Consider the following 13,580-nt stretch of genomic DNA (forward strand, 5'->3'; position numbering starts at 1 on the left):
TTTCGCATGGATAAAGTCAATTTTGGCTGATGATTTAAAAAAAAAACACTTTGGTTTAGAAAAAACAAATCCAGAGAAAGACACCCAGTGTCATGTTTTGAACTCGTGTAATAATGTTTCTTTTGCTAATGTCTTCAGAGTTTGTGGAAATAGCTTTTCATTTATCTGTTTAGAGCTCATTTCATTAAGCAAGAAAAAGGTTTTTTAAAAATGTGAATTATCGGATCCATAATGTTATTCACAAGTGAAAGATAAATCTAATTTACAATTTTTTACTTGTTCCCTATCTTTATAGAATTAAAAACTAAAAACCTCGAAAACTTCTTACATTTGCAAATATGAATAGAATTTAATGCATAATAACTTTTAAGATCTTCAACAACATACAGAAGTAACTGACAGTGTAGGAAATCTTAAATATTCTTTTGCTATTCAACGATCAAGAGTATTTTTAAGCGAAATTAGAAATCTGCGAAATTACATTTGAATAAAAATATTTCCTTATTACTAAAAATTATCTTCCCATAAAATTTTCCCTGTAAGTGATTCTTCCCGAGATGCATTTGTTATACTAGTCGTCTTTGGCGACCAACCGGCCGGTTCGTCAACATTAATGATTAATAAAATTGTCAATCAAATATTTTATAAAACTTGGTCTCTTAAAAGCATTTTGCAAAAAAATTTTTATCTTGAGATTTAGATAGTTATATAATTCAGTCATACTATTGTGTAGGCCTTAAACAGTTCTGTTGATTGTATTACATACCTCTCTTTCATTTTCTGTCAGCGCCCATAAAATTTCAACTTTAATTTAGAGTGAAAAAGTTTAACTGCTATTAATATAAAAACATTTTTCACTGAAAACAATCACGTCTTTTTAGAATATGAGAATTGAAAGCAATTTTTCGGCATTGAAGTTGTATGTGCAGTGCAGAATAATTTTCGCAATTTATATAACCTCTTAAGTATATAATATCAATATTATTTTATATTTTATTTCAGTCAATAAATGTACTTATGAAAAAATAATGAAGTTTAAATTTTAGTCTTTTTGTCCTAAGGAATCATATCCTGCAAACTACTCTAGACATTTCAACTATTAAATAAATAAATAAAAGTTTGTCTTCTGCGATCAAATCTAAACGATTTATTAAATTTTTTATATCAATTTTAGAACAGTCAACATTTTCATAATCATAGGACAAACACTGGCGAGAAACTCTGGCAGAATATTAGCGTATTTTCTTTAAGACTGTCAATGAAGTGATTTAAAATCACCTGTTTTTACAGAAGGGTGCTATTCAAATTTTATCAATTTTTCAGTTTAGTGATTTATTAATTGATTGAAGTTCAACAATTTTTTTTAAATACTGGTATTTCAAGAATATTTTTTAATATGATTCAAAGGCAGAGGACTTAAGTAAAAATTTTAAATTCTTAATTTAAAGCAATTGAGCCTTTATTGACAAAAGTTACATAAAATATAATTATTTAGTTCATTTAGATCGTTTTGCTTACAGATGCATACCCTAAAGTAACTAATGGGCGCTGATTGTAGTGATTGTTCTTTATATATTAAGCCATGTTTATCTTAAATTGTTTTATTGAGTTATAATATAGATATTGCAAAAGAACATAGAAAATGGTCCTCCATTTACTTTTTAGAAAATACCATATTTCTAATATTTTTCACTTCATACAGACACGTGCTGAAAATTACGTTTATATATTTAATTTACAATAATAGTTGATTATTTATGCAATTTGAACTTCGGTTAATGTGGGAGATACAATTCTGAATTTCTCTAACTGTAAGAAAAAAAAAGTTTTGGAATTCTAACAATTTTGAGATGGGGAGAAAGAAAAGTGAAGGGAGGAAGAGAGGGGAGTTAAGGAGAGATTTGAAGCCAGAATGATTTGGGGGTGAGGAGAAAAATCATTTTCTAAATATCGACACATGCGTAATAATATAGTCACATGATTTTTTTTTTAAATCGGTTTAAACTCGTCGGAGCTTATTATCGCACAAAAACATTTTAAACTCTATTATACAAATAAAAAATTAGGCGTTCAATCATATCCATTTTTTCTGTCGTTTTTTCTTAAATGATTATAATTTTCCACGATAAAATTTCAACCCTTTTTGCTTTTTGTAACTTTAATGTTATTTTTTGTATGTATTTATTTCATTCATAAAGAAACGTGCTGGAAATTGCACTTTTGTGTTTAATTTCCAATTATATTTTATTTATATTTTAATCTGAGCTTTTGTTCAACATAATAATAAAAGCTAATTTTTTTTTCCCTTGTATGCGTAACTTGCACATGCAGGTTAAATTTTATTTTGTTGAATATCAATAACTTGTTGAAAAAAAATAGTTAAAATATATTTAAAAATTCGTTAAAAATAGGAAATTAATTTATATTTTCAAACTTTAGTATCATTGAAAAATTTTTTTTGGAACTTTCACTAGATGTAATGATCCTTTCTGCGCGATAATATCTTTGGAAGTTATAGTGAAAAAACGCCAAAATAATTTTTTAATTGCAATTTCAATTTAAAAATTCAAAAAACTCGCTCCGAGATGCACATTCCCGGCTTCCAAGTTATAAACGTGCCAAAATTGGTAGCTATTGACCGAACGGTTTGAGCTGTAGAGCGCCAACACACACACACGCACACATACACAGCTTTATTATAAGTATAGATTGCACATTCGTACATAAAAAATATTATTACCGGCATTTTTTCCCATTACCTTTAACAGGGAAAACGTTAAGTCTCAGAAAAAATACTTAATTTTCTCCTAAGATTTTGAACTAAGCAATAAAACCACGCAAGATTTAATCATACAGAGGAGAAATTCAAAAAAAGTCCTTTTTGCAGGTTTTAATGCTTAGTTTATGCTTACAAGTTTTAATCAGCGCGTATGCTTTCAATTTGCTAAACAAGTATTTTTGGTTGTTAACTTAATTGGTTCGTAAAGTCCATTCATTTTAAATCGAAGTAAAAATGACTCTTTTATTTAAGACAGAGTACAACTTCATTTCTGAATCATTTAATTTTAAATTTTACATTTCGGTTTAATAATACAACTTGGCAAAGGTGCATTAAAAATATGGATAAACATTCAACTTCTGAAACTAGGATTTTTCTTCAGTAGAACTGCATATCCACTTTATCCAAATCGCGATGTTTTTGCTTATGTTTGATTAGTAGTAGAAGTGCTACATATTGAACTGCTCACTAATATTTTTTTGAAATTTTCATATTTCCATGCAACGCAAAACAAGATTAATTGATTATGAAAATTTTGAGCTTTTTCGACACATGGCTAGTTTACAAAAGTGTTGAAAGAAAAATGTCGCAAAGCTGTCCCAACTGTTGCTTTATGGTATCATTTGTCTGCATCTGTTCACATTTCATTAAAGTCATAAAATTCATTAAGTTGATATTTATTTCATTTCCTAAGCTAAAGTGAAACAATTTTTTCTCTTTAACAGCGTATTCATGAGTTGGATGCAGAGAACAAAGATCTGCATAAAAGAATAAAAGAAACGGCCACTAATACGGTAAGAATTTTCTTGAATTTCTGACTTCGCTTTCCTTAAAATAGTATGCTTAAGTATGCTGTATGCCATTAAGAGGACTTCAGTTCAGATCTTTCCGGCCTGATTCAAATAAACTGTATCTACTCATTATTTTTCTGTGCTTTTTTCATATCAAGTAGCATTTTTTTAAAAATATCTAAGCTTAATCATAATGTTGCGCCAAAATATAAGAATGGTACCATTTGAAGGGAAAAAATCTGAAAAAATATTTTGAGTTCGCTTCAAACTGCCAAAGACTACATTCTTACTGTACAGTAATGATATTCTGTATGATAAAATGTTATACTTTTCAGGCTGATAAAGCTATCCAGGCACCACCGCAGATTCCAGACCCATCACCTGAGCCACCTCAGTCGCCACCTGAGCCAACTCAATCGCCGCCTGAACCACCTCAATCCCCACCTGAACCACCACAGTCACCACCTGGCGCACCACAAAGAAGAGTTCCAAATTCGAGGGTGAGATTGCTTTTTTAATATCAGAAAAATGTATAAATATTTGAACATCGATATCAGCACTGCAGTTTGTATTATTCATTACGATTGAGTGTTTAAGATTTTTCTATAAATCTACATTTTTATGACTTCCGCAGCAATTAAATTTGTAATGATCTTGTTTAGTGCTGATTCTTGTTTTCTGATTTTGTTTAGTGATATGTTTATTTTTTTAGAAGCATATAAGGAATATCTTCTGACATTCAGGTCTATATAAACTTGTATTGTGATGAAAAAAGTTGAAGCACGTCTTCATACATTTAATCTAATTAGCTTCCTATAAAATAATCGAATTGACAATATAGTTCTTAATTAAGTATCCCTAACCTTTAATCAAGTTACTTTTTAGCGCCATTGCATATCTTTACTTTAAAAAACTGTCCTTTTGCGTTGGAGCTTATTTAGTAAAAAAAATCTCACGAGAAAGGAATAAAGAAACTAGAACTATTGCATTTTAATTTTCGACCGAAGGGCGGAACGAAAAAAAAAACAATTTTTGATTTTTAATTTGCAATAGGGTGGAAAAGTTGTCTTTTAGTGTAAAAGAAATAAATTATCAATATGAAAAATATTGGAGTAGGTCTTGAGTTGCCACAAGGACGTTAAAGTTTCATAAAATTGAAATTTTTGCTATATTTCAAAGTTTTTACAAAATCTTTTGATTTTTAATTTTTAATAGCCTTTTGCTTTTTGGTAAAGATAAGATAAATGAAAATTATAAACATATTAGAGTACATTTTGAGGTACCGCAATGACTCTAAAGTTTCAAAATAAACACTTTCACACTTTTAAGGATTTTTAAGGATTTTAGCGTGCCTTAATTACGAAATGGAATTCTTTTAATAGGCTTTCTCATAAGAATAAAAGTATAGAAACGGTTTTACTATTGCGCTGGCATAGCAGTGAGTTGTCACAGGAGTGGTTGTTATTGCTTTCTTAAGTACACAAAAATATGCACATAAATGGCCAATCTTTACTCAGATTTGGATGAATGATAAAAATCTGTTTTACTAATAAACCTGTGAACTAACATTTTTATATTGAGCTTTTGTAAAATTTTATACTTTTTACACTTCGTAATCACCGTGTTCGTCTCAACTCGGAGCAGCTGGACAGACAAACTTTCTCCGAATAGCTTTCGCTGAAAATTTGATGAATTTACAAATTCCGCCTGAAGTTGTATATGAAATTTCATCCACATAGTTCAAATTTTTCCATCTATAAAATTCAGTCGGCTATTGACAGACGAAATTCAAAAAAATAATTTTCGGACTTCGTGAAGCCTGAAACTTGGAAAATTTTCAATCTGGATTTCGAATTTTTCTAAGATAATAATTTTTCTTTGTATACTTCGAATACGAGAAAGTAATTTCAGTAAATTTTGAATACAATACGAAAAAGAAACTAATTATAGTAGGACGAATTTTTGTACTTTTTTTCAGTTTAGCAGTTCGGTAAATTTCGATTATGGAAATTCGAAGGATTTTTTTTTTTTTTAATTTCTTTAGTCTCTAGACCGGACATTGAAATTGAGAGAATTTAAAGTTCTTACTACCATATTACAATATATACTTATAAATTAAAGTTTTTACAAGATAATCAGTTTTGTATTAATTTAAAAAATATTATATATTTATTAAAACTTTGAAAGCAAATTTTAAATTAGATTTACCATAATATGGTGAGAGAAACGTAGTATACCAGCAAAATCATAAAAACAAGAAGTTCAGGAAGAAATAGGATCATAGGCTATGATTAAACAAGTTTGCATGCCAAAGAAAATGAATTTCACAAAATGAAACCGAAATCAAAGATTTATTTTAATCACTGAATATTTTTTACTGCTATAGAAAGCAGAATTGCTAAAAAAAAATGATCGGGAAGAATAAAAATTTGAATCGTTTCCCATCAATATATATTCATTGCATGATCGTAACTCAATGCCAGTATTTGAAACTGTCCACAAATTTATCCTTCAGGAAATCAGTAGCGCCATGTTTCGATTTTTCTGTTCAAATGTAAATGTATATTATTACAATGGCATACACGAGCGAAAGGACAGAAATATCGCAAACGCGTTGCAGTTGTAGATAGTTTCTGGTTTTTCTTTTTCTAAACGCATTTCTCTCCAAGTCTTCATATCTTCCAATCCACTATATGATTCCCCTATGTTTTCATTTAAGCATAACTCACTTAAATTTTAAAGGTACAGAAGGTACATCCATGCAATTTTTTTTATAAGGACGTAATAGATATAAAAGGCAAACTTATAAAAAAAGTAATTTCGAAAATAATGTAAACTTAAAATACGGAAGTTTTTGTATATTACGAGTATTCACAAGCAAACTATTTTCCCAACCTCATTTTGAACATTTTTTTGCCTTTGCAATGCCTACATATCTCGAGTAGCTTGGCAGCGGAAGCGTATGTTGCCCTTTTGACAAGATTTCGTATATACAGCTGTATACTGCCGCTATTAGAAATAAATAAAAAAATTTAGTCTTAATTGTATTTTTTTATAAACTCACATTTATATGAACGATTATACTATCAATTATTATGTCAGTTAAATATTTCAGCCAGTGTATTAAAGTCTTTATACCAAAAAATCATAACGTACTATTAATACAACAGAGATATGGGTTGTTTTAACCAGCCAAACACCGAAATAAAAACAGCCAAACTCTTGTGAATTAGAACAACAAAGCAATTTTCATATGTGAAAAGGAAATTAGAAGCGCTAAAAAGAACTTTTGAAGTTCTTTCATAATATATATTGTACAATAATCCTAGTCAGTGCTGTTTGTCACTATTCCTGTGAACACGGTAACCCGAAGTTACAATGAAGTAGATGGATTAAATTTACTATTTTATATTTCACAAAAACAAATTCAGATTTCTGCGAGGAAATTTTCTGATTGGTTGTTATCGGTGTGTATATTTCCAGAATATGAAAACAATAACTCAGAAATGCAAGTACTTAGATTATCGAAGATAATATAGTCTTTTGACAAAATGCGTAAACATGAACAAGATTTTTAATATAAGAAATCGGATGAAATGACTCGATCAAAAATTTGAAACGATGTTGTCTTGAAATTGAAACGTTTTCGAAGCCAACCATTGTTGGAAATTAATTAAAATGATTATAGAAAGCTTTTGAATTAAAAAAAAAATTACGACTATAAATATTTCCTAGAGGACAACTTTTTACAAGCATTTTTTGAAAAGATGTAAGATATAATTTGTGCAAGTATATTTCCGTAATTGAGCGTAGAATATTGTTGAGAGTTCGGTTACTTTTTAATTAAAATTTGTAAAACACTATGAAATGCACATTATCACTCTTCAAAGTAATATATGCCAGGCTTTCTAATAAGCAGATATACATTCTTCCAGATATACTGTAAATCAAACGGTATGGGCAGTAGAGCGCCAGCGCGCGTGCAATTTCATCTTTATTAGTAAAGATCATAGAATTCGTGTTTGATGCTTCATGTCGGTGTGATTCATTGTAGGTTTTTGGTACTTCTTCTAGGAAACGATAATGAGGGGGAAATGATCAGAACCCAACACATTTCTTTAGTGAATCAGAAATTCGAAGAGACCTATTGCGCTCTCTATAGTCTTGTAAGAGTACTCAACTGTATAATTCTACATTTCCATAGCATGCGTATTTAAATTTGTTTATAGATTATAATATTTATAGATTTATTATTCAGTCTAATTTGTATTTGCCCATGTTTGTTCTCGGTTAAATATTTAATTTTCCTTTTCAGAGAGCCGGGGCTGAGCCCCCCTTCAAGCCTTATAAGAATAAGAAAAGAAGAAACAACCCTCTTAAGTTGGATGACATAGTAAGTACAGTGCTATTGTTGGTATCCAATATAGATTATTATTTGTTTAATACATGTCAAGAATACGGAGGCGTGAGATTAAATGGAAGCTTCTAAAATTCAACAAGATTCGAAAATTTTTCTTTACGTATATTGAAAACGGAATTGGTTTTTATATTTCTAAGCTGAACGAGCTTTTATATGAGAAAATTGTTCTACTTGCGGGAAGTCACCTGGTTTGTTAATACTTGTGAATTTTGCAAGACTTATTTTCTTACTTTAAATTTGCAGTGGATATGCATTACTGAATACACTTTGAAAGCAGGATTTTGATTGTTTGAAATTTTGGTATGTATTTCAACATGGGAAAAGGTATTAATATAATTGTAATAATATTAATGACAAAGAAATTGGTGGTTCCGTTCAGCTGAAATGAGATCATTAGAAAAATTACTTCACATGAACGCTTGAATAACACATTTGCCCTATGTTCAATCTTTAAATACTTCATATCTTTGAAGATTCAGGGATGTGGGATAGGCATATGCAAAATATATAACCGGGAATGAGATGTTTTAATTATTGTAACTTAGAAGTTGGGCGAATATGGCATTTTCTTACGTTTCCGTATCTTTCAAGTACGCATCTTTCTTTCAAGTACGCATCCGTATCTTTCTAATTTAGTACGCAACATTTACATTCGAAGCAATTTCTTTTTTTTTCCCTTAAACTATTTTTTTTTTTGCATTTAGATAATGGTAGTAAGCATATCAGAAATTTTTGTCCTATTACCCTTTGTCCTGATCTCGAATCATGGGCTATTCATCTTCTTTACTGCATAATTATGTTTGAGATTTCGTTTGAATGAGTCCTATACATTTTAAAACGTAATATGAAACTAAATGTACTCGAGCACTATTCGGGGTACCATTGCCATTCTCGAGTCCACTCGCGTAGAATTATTTTTACTTATGAATATGATCAATGTATGAAATCATCTTGTTCTGATCCAATTCACACAATTTTTCTGACATAATAATCAATTCTTCACTTTTGCACCTTTTTTATATTGACTATTTTAACTAACATTTAAGACGAAATTCTTTTCATTTTAACTTACTTTTGAAGGCAGCCAAAATTTTGATTCATATACGGAGATTTGTTTACATATCTGTAAAATCTACTCACCCGCCACCTGCTCTTTCTTCTGTATCATTAGTGGGAATCTCTCAATGGAATCATCAACTGATACACTCCTTGGTTCAGCTTCAACATGTCCCATTCTATTTTAATCTGTGAGAGGAGGTAAATATAAATGGAGAAACAATCGACATCCTTATAAATTCATTATTCCATTGCTGAATGTACTCTTCACATGAGAAATAGTCTTTCTAACCCAAGACTCTTGCTTCAATTGTTGCAAAATCTATATTTTCTCAAAACTGTTGCTGAAAATTTTGGAAGTATTGAAACGATGATTTTTAACGGTACTCTTAACCTCAATTAGGACATCTTAAAATCATTTTCTCAAATTCGCAAGAATTACAATAAATTTTCTAATAAATAAGATTAACATTTAATCAAATAATCAATTAATGAGTTAAAAAAAGATGTAGTTTAGAAATTGTATTCTCTCGTTTCTTCAAGACAAACTTTCAAAAATCTAGTGCACCGTTTCTTTATTAAAAATAAATGTGTGGGCGCTCTATAGACCGTATCACTTGACCAAAAGCTACTTATCTTGGTTCATATATTTTGGAGGATGGGAATGCACATCCCGGGATAATTTTTATTTTGATTAGAATTTATTTAAATATTATGAAAAATTGTGGCATTTCCTAGCAAAAACTACCGAAACGTACAAATTAATTTTTAGCAATTCAAAAAGTAGTAATCGTATTAATACTAATTTAATGTCACTCGAATTTTCCTAGATTTCAACTATTTTTAATATATGTATAATTTAAAAAAAATTTAATATTTAACAGTAGATCAAAGCGTTTTCGTTTATCTATCAAATACTTACTGGTTTTTCGTCTCTTTTTTCCTAAGGAAAGACATTATATATAAAATTTAAATAAGAGATGAGATTTAAAACACAATGGAAGTCATAAGATACAAATACAATGCTTCTAAGGCCTCTGTGAGTTAATGGATTATGACACTATTAGGAAGAGTTATATACCAATGAACAAATTGATACTCGATTAAAATTGTTGTAAGCCTTGACGTCTAACAATTTGTTGCTTAAAAATTATATTCTGGAAACCCTGCATTAAATTACGATTTCCAGTTTACTCGAAGCTAAACATTTAAAAGGGCTTATAACTTGGTCAACACAGGTGGATAATTATTAATAAAAACAAGATTAGAATTACTTGCCAGAATCTTGTCACTTTCAGAATCATATCTTAACGAAGATTAATCTCAGAAAATAATTATTAATCTTTCAAAAATATTATCAATTTTACTTTCTTATGATATTTGAATATAGCTTACAAACAATATTTTGTAGCCATGGACGCAGTGGCGGCTTGTTCACTCCCGATGCAGTGTTACAGCGCTCACTGCATCTTTTCCCAAATGTATTTTTATTAGTTCATTGCATGACACTTATAAGCATTTCCTTTTCGATAATGCTCGATTTTGACTGACTCTATATTAAACCATTATCTTATCATTTGTGATTATAAAAATTGTTATTTCATCAAAGAATGATGAAGAATTAATTACGTCTAATCTTATAGCACCGAATAACTGCATTGGTGCTCGGTGCGCACCATTTACATTTGCGCATGTAAACTAGAGTAAACTTTGAAAAAATTGTTTCTCTAGATGCTATTCGGGAACCAACCATTCTTCAAACATTTAAAATATTTCAAACTGGCAACTTCATCTAAATTCTTTGCTTGATTTTTCTCTATCTTTAATGTTTAGACAAAGGAAATGCTTACGAGTTGGCACGTACAGCACTAACATTTCTTTTTCTTCAAACGCCTCTAATCAATAGTTCTCATAAAGTTGTTTAGAATAGCAAATAGTTTGGAGCGGTGTTTTTATGTTAATCGAAAGTAAAATAACGTTTTCCGAGCGCTTATAAAATTGATTAATCGAAGCATTCGCTCAAATCTTTTAAGATATAAGAAACTTAATGGAATGTTGCTTATTTTATTGAATTCAATACACGATTTTTAAACAAATTGCTTATTTTCTGCAAATTTTGATTGCAATTTATTAAGTGAAACTATGTCTAAGGGGTTCTTTACTTCCCCGGCAATTCAAATGTTGAGAATCATACAGTATTCTTCCTACGCTTTTATTAGGAAAAATTTTGGAACTAACTTTCTATTAATCTTTTCATTTCTCTGATGACAATAACTTGTTGTTGCAACAAGATAGGAAAATTTAATTTTACAGTAAAAAACCTACAATCAGAGATATTCAGTTTCTGATATCTTTAGATTGATGGACTGTCCATATGTATGCCAGCAGTACAGTAATTTCGTCAAGGTTAAAACAATGATAAATGAATTCTACACTAAACATGTTTAACAAGTCACTTCTGGTCACCAATTTTAGCGTGAAGAAGTCTGTAACACATGCCCAATTCACTTCAGCAGAAAAAATTGAATGGAAATCAGATTGTGTTAATACTCGAAAAGTCGAAAGGAGAAACGCTCTGGCTCGGTTAAACAGTCCAGGAAATTTAACTTTTGAAACATGTCTTTTTCAGACCAATCGGAGCTTGAGTTGAGAAGACCTCACAGCACCAACGTTAGAAATGCTTATTATCGAATATAAATTTTCGAAAAAAAACAGTTTTTGTATAAGATTTTCAAAGAAATTTTAATTATATACAGTATTTTTACGCTACAATATTCTTAACACAAATCAAAGCAGAATACTGTAAAGATAAAATCACATTTTCTTGGAAAACTTTCAATTCAAAGTTTAAATCAGTTTCAGAAATTCTTTCTCTTATCTTTTACATCTATCGGGAATGAATAATATTTTCTCTCTTTGCAACTCTTGTTGAAAATTCGCTTTCCAGTTTGGAACTACCGTTAGAGACAGAAGACCCTCCAAAACTGTTTTATGCATATATAACAGCAAAACGGAGACCGAGTTCAAAATCAAATGATTAAAGAGCAATTTTACAATCACTATTTCGGTTCAGTTTTATAAATGCGTTTTTTCGTTGCATAGTGACAAGTCACAATAATTTTAACATGCTCATAAAACAATGTAACCGAACAGTTCATTTCATGAAAAGGTCAAGAGGTATTTTTATACATTTGTCAGAATTTTTCTAAATGATAACTTCTAGATCATTAACATTATGTGAATATTAACATCTCGAAAATAATAGGTGAAGCTCGTACGATATAATTTGGAATGACTTTGTCACAAATGGAGGTATTTACAAATACGCGTAATTCTTTTTCATATCATAATTGAAAGCAAAAATTTAAAAGCAATTCAGCAAAGAACAATTTATTTGTGTGTATTTAAAATCTTAATGTCCTACAATCGAATGTTCTATAACCTTACAGAATCTATTAGCCATCATTTTAGAAAAAAATTATTTTCTGATCAGAGCATATCTAGTCTGCAAAATTTTCTATGCAAATGAACACGCACAACAAAATTTATATAAAAGAAATTCATTTGAATTTGGAAATCTCAAATTCTTTACTAAATGATTAAAAGCTATAGAATAATGTAATGCGGGATCAAATTGGTGAAACAAATGTTTGCATTTTTTCTCATACAAAATTTTATAAATCTAAGACTAAACTTCTGGAATTGTACATTCGTAAATATTCGCTTATATCTCTTTCTTTTATAACATGCGATTGAAATAAGTGCTCTCTGAAAATTGAAAATGTAATTTTATTAAAATGATCATTGTATCTGTACATTTTTCTACTTACGTTTTGAATGCATGCGTGCTATAAAGATAATGATTTTATTAGTTGTTATTTTACGGTCCTATTTTTTTTCTTTACAGGACATGGATATTTTTAATACCATTATAAGTGACATTAACCAACTTTGGGAGGAAGTGACAAATGTAAGTGAAAACGCTTCTTGTATTCAATTTTCTATTAGACATTTAATTCCGTATTTGCAATTGAATAGAATTTTAAGTTAACCGAGTTTTGACAATAATATGAAATTATTTACAATTTTACGAAACCTTGACATGTCATTTCATTAATGTGACATGTTATTACAGTTGCGTAACTTATTAATTATTGAAGCGTCTTGTCTTTGTTTCTAAAAGATGATATTAAACAAATATAACATAATTTTAAACGAATATTTGATTGTTAAAAATTAAATAATGTAAACGTTAATGTAGAATTTTATTACCAACAACTAAAATATCTCGAAAAGAAAAACACGTGATAATGTAATATATAAGTGATAAAGTATGATCGTTTTAATTTAAGTTACATATTCAAACTGAAATAATCATTAAAATCTACACTAAATGCAAATAACTGCAAAGAGAATACATAAATATAATTTTTCTGACATCTCTACGGATTTCTCAATCAACCATTTAAACCAATGTATTTCAGGGAAGAATTTTTAATAACCGATTTCAATCCTTTGAAAGAAGTCTTACAAA

This window comes from Argiope bruennichi, chromosome 7 (genome assembly GCF_947563725.1).
Source record: "Argiope bruennichi chromosome 7, qqArgBrue1.1, whole genome shotgun sequence".
Taxonomy (NCBI): Eukaryota; Metazoa; Arthropoda; class Arachnida; order Araneae; family Araneidae; genus Argiope; species Argiope bruennichi.